This window comes from Drosophila pseudoobscura, chromosome X, assembly GCF_009870125.1.
Source record: "Drosophila pseudoobscura strain MV-25-SWS-2005 chromosome X, UCI_Dpse_MV25, whole genome shotgun sequence".
Taxonomy (NCBI): domain Eukaryota; kingdom Metazoa; phylum Arthropoda; class Insecta; order Diptera; family Drosophilidae; genus Drosophila; species Drosophila pseudoobscura.
Window position 1 is genome coordinate 20,037,320 of NC_046683.1, and position 15,208 is coordinate 20,052,527.

Below are 15,208 nucleotides of genomic sequence, written 5' to 3' on the forward strand. Positions count from 1 at the left end.
GCTCTAAAATAGTTTGACCTATCTGTACTTATATTAAACCTCATATATTTTAAAATGGACGGCTTAGTTCTTTCCCTAATAAAACCACTATTATCGCGGAGAGGGATAAAAACTTCTACTTGTGCCTCATTTTCTTCGTCCTCTTCATCATCTCTATTTTGGCAGGTTCTTTTCCCGTTTTTAGAAAATTCATAATTTGCTGCAAAATCGGCTAGACACAGGCCATCAAGATCAGTTGGTCTTTGTTCATACCGCTCCAGCAATCCTTTGACGAATATGTCAGTGGACTCCTGATGCATATTTTGTAGGATGCTTGTGGATTTGAGCATTCGAACTCGTTGCTCTGGAGGGAAAGTATTTACTTGAACACATTTGTTGCTAGTTCCGGACAACGGAATTCCTAGACAACAATATACGGCTTCCTGAGCAGATATCTCAGTGCCAGAAATAAATTTGTGACCAATATGCTGTAGCTTTTGTCTAATCGTGTAATTGCCCCCTTGAACTTCTTTTGCCGCCTCGCGCATAAGCTTTGAAATACCCCTTTGGGTTTTATTTATATAATTTATTATATAGCTACAGCATGCATAAGGGTCCAAAATGTATTGGATATCCATATTGGCCCTTTGCATTGAAATGATGTGTTTATTATAAGCATTAATGCAAATTTCAGCAAATGACCTTTTTAGAAAAATGTGTGGTTTCTTTAAACCAGAAGAAATTGCATATTTGTAGTCCTCGTAATTGAGGCTCACTTGTTCGTGCGAAAGAAAGTTCTCAAATATGCTCAAGTGATCAATCATATCAGAGGATTGATCAGAATTCAGAAGGTCTTGAATTTTCTTAAAATTTCCTTGGTGAATTTGGAGTTTCCTCCTGCAATGGACTTAATATCTCCGTTTGGGGCATTGGAGGATATGGAATACCGAATCTACAAACTTTTTTTCCACTTTTATTGGCTTTTTTAAGACATGACATGTCCTTATGCCGATGCTTTTGGTATTCAACATACGGAGCTAATTCAGAGTCTGTGACATCTACTGTAATATGTTTGTTAATGAAGGCTATAACTGTTGAAATTGACTCTGTACTGGTTAAGTCCACTGCTGGGGCATCTTTCAGCCAAAACATGCCGTGAATATGGGGGGAACCTCTTTGTTGGAATTCAACACGCCAATAATATTTGATGACGAAGTTTTCCCCGAAAATGCCCTCCCGATTCCTCATAACTTTTAAAATCTCGCGATACCTATAATCGAAATACCTAGCACAAGTAACTGGATCTGCCCTGATAAGACGCTCCTTTTCGGTGTAGGGTAGATTCACTGCTTCTTCTTCGCTAATGATCTCCCTATCTACGTTTTTTTTTTAGCAAAACAAGCAACTCTGGCCACCGCGTTTCAGCAGCAGACAGAGTAATGAAAAAAGTCGGCAGGCCGAACTGACGAATCATGGCCATAACCTTCTTCTTTTCATCCTCCCAGTGAGCCGGAGACGATCGAATATCGCGAAGAACCCTATATCCCTCATCGTGGTTAATAAGCCCCCCTATGAAATTCTCATTAAGAGCGTTAGCTGCCGTTACTGCACTGGAAGTGCTCCGCTTACGTAAGCAGATTGAAATATTATTTCGAATCTTAATGAGTTCTAACTTCTTATAATTGAAGAATAGTTTGTCAGTTCTACAACCTCTCCTATCTACATTTCGAAGCTCTGATCTAACAATGGTTGTAAAACTTTGCGAAGATTGTCTTTTGACGCCTGCATAAATTGTGGGAAAGGATAACTCTTCCGAGTCAATGTCTAGAATCATGTCGAGAGGTCGTTGGCCTTGACCTGGTGCGATTTTGATAATCCTATCATCAAATGGTATGTTGTTTTCAAGCAGAGTTTCCTGACCTCCAGTGTTGAGCTCTTCGGCTTCTACTTCCTCGTCGGGATGGGCCGGCTCCGTATCTACATTCCTATCTCTATTCTGCATACTTTCTAAAAAGGCTGCGTCTGCTTGAGATGCTACGAATGGAACAATATCGGATGTGAAACCAGAGATCCATTGCTCGTTAACTACAACATTATGCTTTTTATACAAATCTGTGGTAACTAAATAACGAAGTGCTTCAAAAATTTTGGAAGGTCTAATGGTTTCAGCCATGAAAGCATGAAGATACTCTTTTCTGCGTTTGAGGTGGAGCTGAATTACCTGGGCTTCATGGAAAGCTCGTGGAAGCTCCTTCATGATATCGCTTACCGAAATAGGGAAGTTTACCACTGCCCCTTTAATGGCATTTTGACCTCGCCCCCAGGCAATATAGGCTTAATTATCATAAATGGAAGTCGAGGAGAAATCAGTCGTTCCTCTAATGGAGTAAGCCCCTTTAAGCAGTCGGGCAGCATAGGGAAATCTAATTCATTGAAGAAAAGCTTAGGCTTTATACGCTTCTTAATGTTGCTATGACATGTTCTGCAGAATTTTAATGTTGGGCAATCAGAAGGGAATTCTAAAAGGCTTTCAAGATCGAAATTTTCACCACTAAACTCGCAATCACTTTCTAAAAGGACGCGAGGAATCTTACAAATTTGTTTGGGGAACCACAGGCCTTTGCAAGAAAGGCAAACCTGATCAGGACCCAGCTTTACATTCCTGTTATAAACTACTTTCAGAGCTTCTAGGCCACTAAGCCTGATTCTGGGTTCTATCTGAGCCCTATCTTCCTGGGAGATATTTTCTCGTTCCTGCTACATTCGGGAGGCGTTTTTTAAATTTTGCTCAACTCTATTGCTGCTATCGCTCCTATATTGGCTAACTCTTTGACTAGCCGTTCTGGCAGCGTCAATTTCTAACTGTCGTGCTGCAGCACGAGCAGCTTGGCGTGTCAGAGTGTCTCGCGCTCGCGAGATACGCCTACGATCTACTAAGGTCCTTTCTTGTACCCTGCGAACTCTATCCTGCTCTCTTTCTAACATACGTCTCCTTTCATTATTTAAACGTATGCGTTGTCGCCTTTCTGTGTTCCGTTCTTGCTCTCTTGTCCTATAGTCCAAGTCCTGTCGACGTCTGGACCGACGCACAGTATCGGCCACTTGCTCCTCGTGTCTAATCTGTGCGTCTGTTCTTCTAACTATATGTTCTACAGTATTCTGCTCCTGCTCTCTTGTCCTATAGTCAGGGTCCTGTCTCCGTCTGGACCGACGCACAGTATCGGTCACTTGCTCCTCGTGTCTAATCTGTGCGTCTGTTCTTCTAACTATATGCTCTCCTGTATTGTGTTCTTGCTCACGCGCCCTATAGCCCGAGTCTTGTCTTCGTCTAGACCGACGAGCAGTATCGGCCACTTGCTCCTGACGTCTAATGCTAGAGTCTATTCGTCTCAGTACATGTTCTGCGGTATTTTGTGCTTGCTCTGTAGCCCTATACCTTTGGCTCCTTCTGCGTTTGAACCGACGCTCAGTGTTGACCACTTGCCCCTGTCGTGTTCTCAATTCTACTCTTTCTTCTATATTCTCTACATGTTGGTTCCGTAAACGTACGGACTGACGCACGGACACTTGTCGTTTATTCTGTTCATTTATGCCATCACTATTGCCTACAGTATTCTCTACCTGTTCACCAGGGATGGCTGCCTGCTCTTCCTGACCTACACCGGAAATCTGCCAAGCAGTCTCTTGATTTGGTCCCTCCGTCTCTAGCTCTTGGTTTCTAACTGGTTCAACAAACTCAGGGTCTGCATCTATTACATTTTCAACAATTTCTAAATTTTCTAAATTTTCTGAATTTCTATCTCTATTAGATCTGTATCTTGACAGCTCTCTGAGACAGCTGCAAAGCAGATATCTTATTCTTACGAGGCATGATGAAATGTATGTAAAATATAATTAAATAAAAAAATAAGAAAAACTATATAGTAAATATATAATATATATATGTATGTATATAATAATAATAATATAATAATAATAATAATATAATATAATAATATTATATTATATATACAATATAATAAATAATAATAATATAACTAATAATGAAATATAATAAATAATATTAAATAATAATATTATAAAACTATAATTATATATATATATTATATAATATTATATATAATTAATGTAAATTAACTTTTAACTTCCCAAAGCGTCAGCAATCGGTGGCAGCGACGTCCCCTGGCTGGCTCGATATCAACTGGTCCCACCGAAAAACGGCCTATTAAGATTTCGCGGTCTTTTTACGAGTGAGTCACTCAAGAAAGAGAGAACGGAGTCAAAGCATGCGGAAAGAGTCTTACATGGTGAATGCACGAATAAGGTGGCGTATGATAATCGCCGAAAGACAGCAAGTGTGGTGATGACGTCATCTTGTTAATTAAGACACTTGCATCCATATGTAAATGTGTAAGGATGTGAACAGACAGTTGAGAGAACTCTTTTCCGAGTGGGGCAGAGAAGCATGCGGCACAAACGGACAATTCAATTCATGTTTTCCAAATAGACATACAAGGTGAATTCACCAATAAGGTGCAGTATGATAATCGCTGAAAGAGAGCAGCTGTGGTGATGACGTCACCTTGTTAGACATTTTCAGCTTTTGTATGTATGGACATTTGCTCTATTGAGAGAACATTTGTCTGTGTGGGATAGAGCACTGAGAGAATAACTCAAATAACGCAAAAAAATGGAGCGGCTTTTTTCTCATTTCTTCCATACGCATATTTGGAGTGAAAACATTTTCGTGTCCCCCTCCCTTACTGTAACGGTTAACAAATTGTTTACCAATTGCCTCGGCCTGGGTGATGCTCTCTCCCTCTTTTTGATTTGCGGAAAGAGTGAGAGAGCCCCTGGTGTTTAGATTTCGCGGTACAGACAATTCTCATTCTTTCTATAGGCATTTACATATGTATATCAGTTTCACACTTGCATTCGCTGGTCCCCCTTCCACTCCCTAACCATAACGGCTCATTCAAACAGCTGCATATACACATACTATATAATGTTTATTTATTTACATATTTATGTTCATTGCTCTTGCTCTTCCTCTTTGGACAAGTGATATTGCTGGGCATGCTGTGTGTCTCTCTCTATTTAGTCTCTTTGTAGGCAAATGGACAGATTGATTGTTAATGTGGGAGGGGGTGATTGAACTGAGACATGGACAAGCAGACACCGCGGTGCGCTTGTTTGAAGAGAAAGAAAAAGACATCGCCTGCCAGCAGTTAGGGCTTGCATTGCCGGGGGTTGTTTTTATTTTTTTCAGGGCAGAGAGATAGAGAGAGAGGGAGATAGAGAGGGCGAACGCATAACTGCGTAGCCACTGCCAATTGTTTTGCTCCTTTTGGCTATAAAAATGATCCGATCTGATCCAGTTGTAGCAATCTTATAGATACGGTCATTCTCTATGATTGTGCCTTTTTAGTTTTTTCGTATCTTCAAAATTGTGGATGCCACAGATTTTCGTCCTTTGTGGGGGCGGAAGTGGGCGGGGCGAAGTTTTGAAATATTTTTATAGCAGTGACATATCACAGAGGTCCGAATACAAAATTTCGTTGCTCTAGCTCTTATAGTCTTTGAGCACTAGGCGCTAATAGGGACGGACAGACGGACAGACGGACGGACGGACAGACGGACAGACAGACAGGGCTCATTCGACTCGGCTATTGATGCTGATCAAGAATATATATACTTTATGGGGTCGGAAACGATTCCTTCTGGACGTTACACACATCCACTTTTACCACAAATCTAATATACCCCTATACTCTTCGAGTACCGGGTATAAAAACGAGGGGGAACATTTAAAGCTCCATATTGTCCAAAAATTAAAAAAAGGATAAACTTAATAGAATAAAGCGGATACAAATTAAAAGAAAAAGAGTAAAGTAAAGTAAAGTATCTCACTATAAAACGTATATCTCAAAATTTCGCCATACCCCCTTCCGCCCCCCCAAAGGACGGAAATCTGTGGCATCCACAATTTTGAAGATACGAGAAAACGAAAAACGCAGAATCATAGATAATGATCATATTTCCTTATCTTAAGCAGGTTGATTATAAATTATAAAATTTATTTCCTTCTATAAATAGAGGGACATATATGTACATATATATACGTAAATACATACATATGTACTTAAAGTCGCCGATCAAATTGTCTCCCGATTGAAGATCGGTACCCAGGGTACACCACGAGGAGGCCATTATATATTAAATTGGGTAAAAAATTAATCTGACCTTTGAGTCGCCTTGATATGTCTTGATTTCAAGACTTTTAAGTAATTAAGTCACATCCATGTTCCCCGCCTTAAATTAAATCTGTTAGATATATGTACATACATATAAATGAAAATAAAAAATTAGCAAAATATAATAAACTTATACATAAATTTTACAAAATGAAACAAAAAATCCTACTGCCGCAAAATTTTGAGCTTCTTCTCGTATGATTTTGCATTTTGATTCCCTATCATCCTATCTGTTAACCATTTAAAATTTTTTCTAATCAAAATCATTACAAACTGATTGAGCAGATGATTTCGGTGTACAAAGCACGAATAGGAAAATTGAAGCCAGTCTGCATATTTAAAATTATACATTTTTGGACTATGCTATTTTTTTAAATTGAATTTGTGAGACTTTGTCTCGAAATGCCGATTAAATTTATCAAAATAACTTTTAACTAATGTACAAAAATCTTCAGGAGGAGTTTTAAGTTTCAAACTACTGCTGACATAGCCAAAATTTTTATTGAGTATTAAATACTCGGAAGAACGATCGGACGATTTTAAAAGTTCAGAGCATTTATTGCAGTCATACTTTTTCAGCATCTTATGCAATAAATACCCTGCATAATATCTTAATGCATTCTCATTAAATGCGGCTTAGATACTTAAATCTGTTGCTTCTATAGAAAGTTCTAACTCTGCATCTTCGTTAGTGGAAATCAAGATATCGTCATCAAAAGTTTTAAACTCTGATGCCGACTCACTTGACACATTGTCTTTTATAATGCTAATTAACATCGTATCTTCATCGGGCGAACAGTTGCCAGATACTGTAGTGGAAGTTAGAACTTTCATAGAAAGCATTTTACTAATAATTACATTAAAATCATACATAGTTGGATTATTGTTGGTAACACCGCGAGATCTGATTAAATATAAAAAAATTTTCTAATGGGTCTTGGTTTAAATTGGATGTAGCAATATAAAAAACTTCAGCACTTTCACTCCAAACATTTTGGGCCAATGAAAGTATGGAGTTGATTGTTAAAATCATACCCTTTATGCAGTAGATTTCCTGTGGATATTTAAATTCTTCAAAATATTTTCGCATATCCGACAGGGTCTCATTGACAAGATTTTTGTCTTGCAGTGCACTCCTAAATGGGTTTTTATCGTAGAGGACATGATTATTTAGACAGTCGTATAATCGATTCATTTTTTCAATAAATTTTCTTGCACTTCTTGCATTTTCTTTGCACTTTAAGAAGCCTCCAGAACTAATAATTGTTCGAAGAGCAGCGGCCACACTATGGCTAAACACTTGAGTGGCATATTTGACCTTCATTTTTTCAAAGCTATTTGGATTTATATGCTTTGTTGTTAATTTCGGGCAGAGTCGCGTTGAATTTCTGGAATCGATTTCATATGTTCTTCGTTCTTCGACTATTTTCCATGAAACAACGCCATCAGGGGTATAAAGATTTATATTTCGGACAATGTTCCTTAGCGATTTAATCAAATGTGGAACATTGTAAATCGCAAATATTTCTTTATCTTGATCTTTAAAGCTGGGGTTCTTAATGTCGACTCCCAGTCTTCTGAAAACAGCTCTATTATTTGAGCCCTGGTCGCAAATAGCTGCTCGTACATTAAGCCCTAAAACTTGTGCTCGTTCAATATTAGCTGTCACTTTAGTTAAAAGGGCTTCGTGTTTTATACCGTTTGCAGTTACAGTATAGCTTAGAACATATTTCCAGTTTTCAAATAGACTACACAGACTTTATATTAGAATAATTATCCATGACAGTATTCAAGGAGCGACCGGCATCTAAATTTTCTCTTTCCACATTCCCGTCGGAAAGCGAGCGATTGAAAATTTATTTAAAATATATGTAAGACCAATTCCATTTATATTTATGCATATTTATTTTAGTATACATATGTGTATATATATATTTTTTATATTGTATATTTAGATACATCATTGTTTTAGTTATAATAAAAAAAAAAAGTCGAGAACCGACGGCGTTTACATAATTTTTATAATTTATAATCAACCTGCTTAAAATGAGGAACAAATTTTTAATTATATTATTGTAATATTTTATATTTTGTGGTATTAATCAAACAAATAACAGCTTTTATTTTATTTCCCGCGCCCTAGCGTACCATACCCCCACCCCCTGCCCATTCTTCATTTATTTTGTGGCGGTAGGTCAGTTCATCAAAAGACCCAAAACAAGAACCAAACTCAAATTTCAGTTCTAGCGGCCAGCAATACTAAACACACACACGCAAAGTACGTGAGAATGCATGTGCACCTATACACTAAAACATGCTGGAGGCAAAACAGAACCAGACCTGAGAGAGTTCAAAAAATCTGAAAAAGCATACAATCACATATTTTTGTCGAAACATATTGCGTGTGTACACTTACACATGCAAAGATGTTCTCTCTGCGTTCTCTCTCATGATGACGCGTCAGTACTCTGGGGTAATCAACGCGCTAGCCAATGTGTGACGCTTTCGTGGTATGAACTGGCAAATCTATATAATCTATATCTATATATAATAAGCAATCTTGAAAATATTTTGCGCTAATAAAAATTAATATATATATTATGAATAATAATAAATATAGATCGATCTTAAATTTGTATACATACGTTTTATTATATTCTTTATGTTTGCTATTCGAATTGAACCCAACGTAGCTGCTTACAACGTTGATGCCCTGAAGGCCAACGCTTGTCCGGGTGGAGGCATCCTTAACCATGTTATCTAGACCCTACATTTTTCCAAAACTGTAATACATTTGTATTCAGCAATGAAACTATTCCTTAGTAAATTTCTAACTACTTTTCTACATTAGTTTTTACTAATTTTTTTCCACTTCTTTCGTGACTATCAAAAGCTTAAAAAATCTGCTCAAAAATAGTCACAAATAGTCCATCAATAGGCGCAGCTGCCATCCCTAGATTTCCACAGCCCAGACAAAAGAACGGCATACACATACACACACATATACAGAGTTACGGCAAGCAGAGGCCCGAACTTCGGGCAGAACCAAAGCGACGGAATCCGAAAGCGGGCAGAGAGAGCGCCGGCAGCGAAAAATATGTATGTATAGAAGCAGCAAAAGAACCATGCGGATCTGCATGTGCCAAAGCGAGAGGGAAGAGACAGAAGCGGCTCAGTATCACCCAGTGTTGCCATTTCAGCTTATTTTAAGCTAGATTTGGCTTATTTTAAAACAAAATAGCTTGAAAAGTAATTGAAATGCTTACGGCTTGAAGTCTATCTTATTTCAAATTTCATTTAGCTTATTTTGGCTTCAAAAAATGTGGTACAAAACAATTTTTGTTCCTTGATTTTATTGTAATACTTGTTAATATTTATTATGAAATAGGATTTGTCCCATGTTTTCTTGTTATTTTGGTATATTATCCAATTTTGTGTAGAGATGTAAGGTAATTATTCGTTGATAAGTTTCAGTCACACTATGGTATTGCACATGTTTGCACATTTGCATACAAAAAAATGCCAAAAGTGTTTTATAAACAAAATTTCTACATTTTCTGGTGCAATTTCGATGAATTTAAGGAGGGGCTACGCAATGTGCCAACTGAATCCACATAAGCGTACTGCTGCTTTTGTAAGTCAACAATTGGGGCCAAGTCGTGGGAATTATGGCAGTATGCTGTCGCTATAAAACATATGCGTCCAATGCTAGCATGACACAAACTAACAAAATACCTCTTGTTGGAAACTCCTGAAAAACAGAGGAGCAAAAGGCTGTTCATTGCTGAGCACTCGGCCATGGCATAATGAAGTGGATAAAATTATGTCATTACTTTCATTAAAAATTAAAAAAATATATATCTGTATATAAAATTGAATTATACATTATTTCGATGTTTTTATTGTTAGCTTTTTTTTTGTATTAAGCTTACTCGAGCTTATTTTTTCTGCAATCTAGCTTATGGTGACTCTCAAAATCTGGCAGCACTGGTACCCAGTGTGCCCGCAGCGCAACACCAACGGCCACATTACAAGCTGAATTTTGTATATAAAGCAACTACGCCAGAGCCACAATCGGCCCGCCAGAATCGGCGGCTGCATCCAACATTTCTATCCTCCTCGAATTCCTTGAATAACCTCCGCAACCACACTTCTTGAAGCGGGTTTGAACCTCCGCAACCACACTTCTTGAAGCGGTTTTGAACCTCCGCAACCACACTTCTTGGAGCGTAATTGAACCTCCGCAACCACACTTCTTGGAGCGGTTTTGAACCTCCGCAACAAAAATTCTTGGAGCGTAATTGAACCTCCGCAACAAATCTTCTTCTCGGGGGGCATGGCTTTTGATTCTATTAGTTGGTTTAAATCGTTCAAAACTAAATTATTTAAAAGCTAATTTAAACTTTAATTAAATAAACCCTCGGCGGGGATGATGCAGGCACGAGTGCTGTCGGCCACCCCGACGGAGGGCAGGCCGTGCTCGTTGCACATGGCCAGGAGGTCCTTGTTGGTCCTTGTGTCTCCAGGTTCGAGAGCTCCGACATTTCCGCACAAAAACAAAACGGAAAACAGAAACAAAAATCTAGAGCTGACGACCGACTTCTCTGAAAACCTGAAAACCAAATAATGCTCCCAATCGCGTCTCGCCTGGAGTATTGTCATCTGAATATAGTATATTCGCATACATTTTCGAATGCCACGGCATGGCTGCTGGTCGGGCCGTCGTCCTCCACCTGGGCGGCGTCCTCATAAAAATTGTCTCGAGACGGGAATCGGTGGTCGGCATCTTGCTGGGCTTCTTCGGACTGGCCGGGCTGCTGGGATGCTTTTTTTTTGTATTTCGCTTTCTCTAGCTTATTTTTTCTACAATCAAGCTTATGGTGACTCTAAAAATCTGGCAGCACTGGTGTGGAGACAATGTTTTTTATCCCCAATCAGCCGACTAATTATTTCGAATTAAATAAAACTCGGCGCAGAAATAAAATTACGATATGTTCTTTAATGCGTGACATCCAAATTGCAAGTGTGGCTTGCCTGCCGCTCCGATCGCTAAGCGCAGCTTCGCTCGGCCGACGTCGGTAGGCAGACGCAAAGCTTTAACAAACAAATGGGTGACATAGACATAAGTAACAAACAAAATAAGCGGCTGAGGGACAAGCATTAGGTGCTGTTTGGCAAGCAGCTAATCGGCTGGGTTCTGCTCCGAACAACTGGTATCACCTTGTAATGGACCTATTTCAGGCTGAGGTAAGCTCAGTCCCGTCCAGGGGTCAATCCACAAGAAATTTCTAGAAATGGATGGAACCTTAAGGGCGGCCTATCGTAGAGAGGTGGATCGGGGCTAGAATGGGCGTCGCTCGTCGTGCGTACGAAACGGCTTCGTGGACTCGGGCGGGGTGGCGTCGGTGCCTCGACTAATTGGAGTGAACTTACGCAATCGGGTGTTTTTACTTTGATAATTCGACACTTTATTGGTGACATAGACTTAAGTAACAAACAAAATAAGCGGCTGAGGGCCAAGCATTAGGTGCTGTTTGGCAAGCAGCTAATCGGCTGGGTTCTGCTCCGAACAACTGGTATCACCTTGTGATGGACCTATTTCAGGCTGAGGTAAGCTCAGTCCCGTCCAGGGGTCAATCCACAAGAAATTTCTAGAAATGGATGGAACCTTAAGGGCGGCCTATCGTAGAGAGGTGGATCGGGGCTAGAATGGGCGTCGCTCGTCGTGCGTACGAAACGGCTTCGTGGACTCGGGGCGGGGTGGCGTCGGTGCCTCGACTAATTGGAGTGAACTTACGCAATCGGGTGTTTTTACTTTGATAATTCGACACTTTATTGGTGACATAGACTTAAGTAACAAACAAAATAAGCGGCTGAGGGCCAAGCATTAGGTGCTGTTTGGCAAGCAGCTAATCGGCTGGGTTCTGCTCCGAACAACTGGTATCACCTTGTGATGGACCTATTTCAGGCTGAGGTAAGCTCAGTCCCGTCCAGGGGTCAATCCACAAGAAATTTGTAGAAATGGATGGAACCTTAAGGGCGGCGTCGGGGGCGGCCTATCGTAGAGAGGTGGATCGGGGCTAGAATGGGCGTCGCTCGTCGTGCGTACGAAACGGCTTCGTGGACTCGGGGCGGGGTGGCGTCGGTGCCTCGACTAATTGGAGTGAACTTACGCAATCGGGTGTTTTTACTTTGACACTTCGACACTTTATTGTACTTCTTAGCAGTTTAAATGAACTTATTTTAATTGGTCGCCGATGTCTTCTCGTGAATTTCGGGTACCGCGTCTGTACTCCGGACCGGGTCTCCGCGTAAGTTGCTCTTTGGTTCTCGTCGCCGTCTTTTTATAGGCCCGTATTGCTGGGTCTGCGGGTTTGACAAATGCACTTCCGCGTCGGGGTGCACTTTGCCGTTCTTGGTGATCGTCGCAGATTTTCGCGGCGTCGACTTTCCTCCGTCGATGAACCCGGAAGACCGCACTCGGCCGATAGCTTGGCCTGGAGTGGCGAAAGTTCGCGTGACCTGATGTCTTTGGTCATCGTTATGGAGTTGGCGCGTGTTGATCGGAAGTTTCTTGCGGAGGGGGGCGTTGGTTGCGGGGTGTGGTGCGATGCTCTCATTATAAGTCGGGGGACGGATTGTATCGAGACCTTTTATGTTCGTTACAACCTCAGCCGACTGGAACAGCGCTGCGCTGCTTCAATTTCAAGTGGCCCACGGACTACAAAATGGATGCCACATGTTGTCTTTCCCGCATTTTGCCAAAATTCGCCATATAGCGCAATATGTTATTGCATATATCAATATAAAAAACGAGGAGGAACATTTAAAGCCTCATATTCTCCAAAAATTAAAAAAAGGATCAACTTATTAGAACAAAGCGGATAAAAATTAAAAGAAAAAGAGTAAAGTAATAGTATAATTCAGAATACGACTATTCTTAAGTTTTACTTCTTGTTGGGTCCTCCTTTTGGTGTTTTGTTTTTTGGTGTTTCCCTTTTCCTCGGTTAAAGTTGGAGAGGAACACTCCTCGTGTTGTCCGTCGGAGAACTATAAGAAAATCAAATTTTCTGCTTTGCTAAAATTAAATTAAATGGGAGATGGTCTACAAAATTGTAGATATTTTTCTACTCTTGCCGACGCCACCCACAAGCTCATAAAAACGGACTTACTTCTCACATTGTGAATATCAAGCGATCTATTTAAATTAGCTAAAATATTAAGGGGCATCCAGTGGAAGCTACTTGTTCTCCTCTTCTGCCTCGTCTTTTTCGGACTTGTCCACGCAGATGACCATCAGGTGGCTATCGCTGACAAAGCGAATACTCCTATCTTGAACCCTTTCCTGGTCATTCAAGTTCAGAGCATTTATTTGGGAACTTATATCTTAAATAGCTAAACTCTATACTCCTCATCAACTGCCTTCAATGTCAATTGGTCCCCCCCGAGGGCGTGGGCGTCTCGGAATTTGACATGGATTTTGTGTCGGTCATCTTTCGCTTTTTTATTTCGATTTTTTAGTCCGCTTCAAGTAAAATTAAAATTAACTGAATCGAAGATTAAACGTCTAGTTTTGGAGCCAACCTGCACTATAACAATGTCATCCTGAGGTACTTCAGTCGGAACGTGTCGTCGGGCGCTGCGTAGCCACTGCAAATTGATTTTTTCCTTTCGGCTATAAAAATGATCCGATCTGATCCAGATTCAGCAACCGGATACCGGATACCGGATTCTTAAATCTGCAATATTGTGGATGCAATAGATTTTCGTCCATTGTGGAGGCCGAACGGGGTGGGGCGAAATTTTGAGATATACGTTTTATAGTGAGATCTAACAGAAATGCCGATACCAAATTTGGTTGCTCCAGCCTTAATAGTTTCTGGGATTTGTGGATGCCCCAGATTTCGTCCTTTGCGGGGGCGGAAGGGGTGTGGCTTCGATATCACAGGAGTGTGGATACCAAATTTGGTTGCTCTGGCTCTTATAGGTTCTAAGATCCTTGAACTCATATTTTACAATTTGCAAAACCGAACATGAAACTTGATTCCTGATTCTGATAAAACGCAAAATACAACTACGAAGATAATTTGCAACATACTTTATGCATTCATGTACTTGGCGGTAAATCTGTAACACGTAGCAATTCGTCAAAATTCAACGCTAAACGTTGCGTAGAGTTTGTCAAAATACTTATGCCGACGTGTGTATATGTACATATGTACAAGAATTTATTAATCTACGACACACAAAAGGTTTCAGGGTGCGACTAGGTAGGACTCACTTTGTACACCTTTTCAAAAATTAGTTTTCATTACAAGTTGGCACATGTTGAAGGCCTCACTTCAACCTTCAATTTCTAATGACACAATTTTTGAAACTATTTGGTAAGGGAAGAGAACATTGATGGCATATCTTCAAGGAGTTTGCAGAGGCTTTAATTGCCATTCATTTTGCTCCAACGCAGAAGAATAAAGTCTTTGTTTTATATGTATTTACTTCGGGCTATCCTAGTTTACTTGATTTAACAAATTTGGCCTGGTTTCATCAAAACACAAGTCAGGTGTTCTCAAGACGCAACAACCTGCGTCTGTCCATGTAAACGCCAATGTAGATCTGCGTCTTCGCGTGTACGTACTATTTTGATGTCGAACGGAAACGCGCGTTAGTGTAAAAAGGCTAATTCAGTACATTGCATACAATTCCATTACAGTATTTTTTTCTCCCGATAAAACCAAAGCTATTAATTGTCACTGGCATGAATCGATTAAAGAAAACGAAGTCTGACAATTGTTTAGTAAAATGATCATTGTTTTATTTATGAAATAAATTATTATTATTTACATTGGAAATAATGCACGAAATTCAAATAATATTGCATACGTTGGGGCAGCTAGCACTGAAAAGCACTCTCTCTGCCTTGATCTTTTACACACTCAAAAACAAAATCTACAATTATTATACGACTCTAGAGATAC

The 15,208-nt window shown here is 39.9% G+C and overlaps 1 long non-coding RNA gene across 1 annotated transcript; it reads left to right on the forward strand.

The window, feature by feature from the left end:
• The first annotated feature begins 925 nt into the window (after positions 1-925).
• Positions 926-2,530, forward strand: LOC117184748 (uncharacterized). The gene is made up of 3 exons (XR_004470195.1): positions 926-1,608; positions 1,673-1,869; positions 1,995-2,530. It is a non-coding gene; the product is annotated as an uncharacterized lncRNA (long non-coding RNA).
• The last annotated feature ends 12,678 nt before the right edge of the window (positions 2,531-15,208 follow it).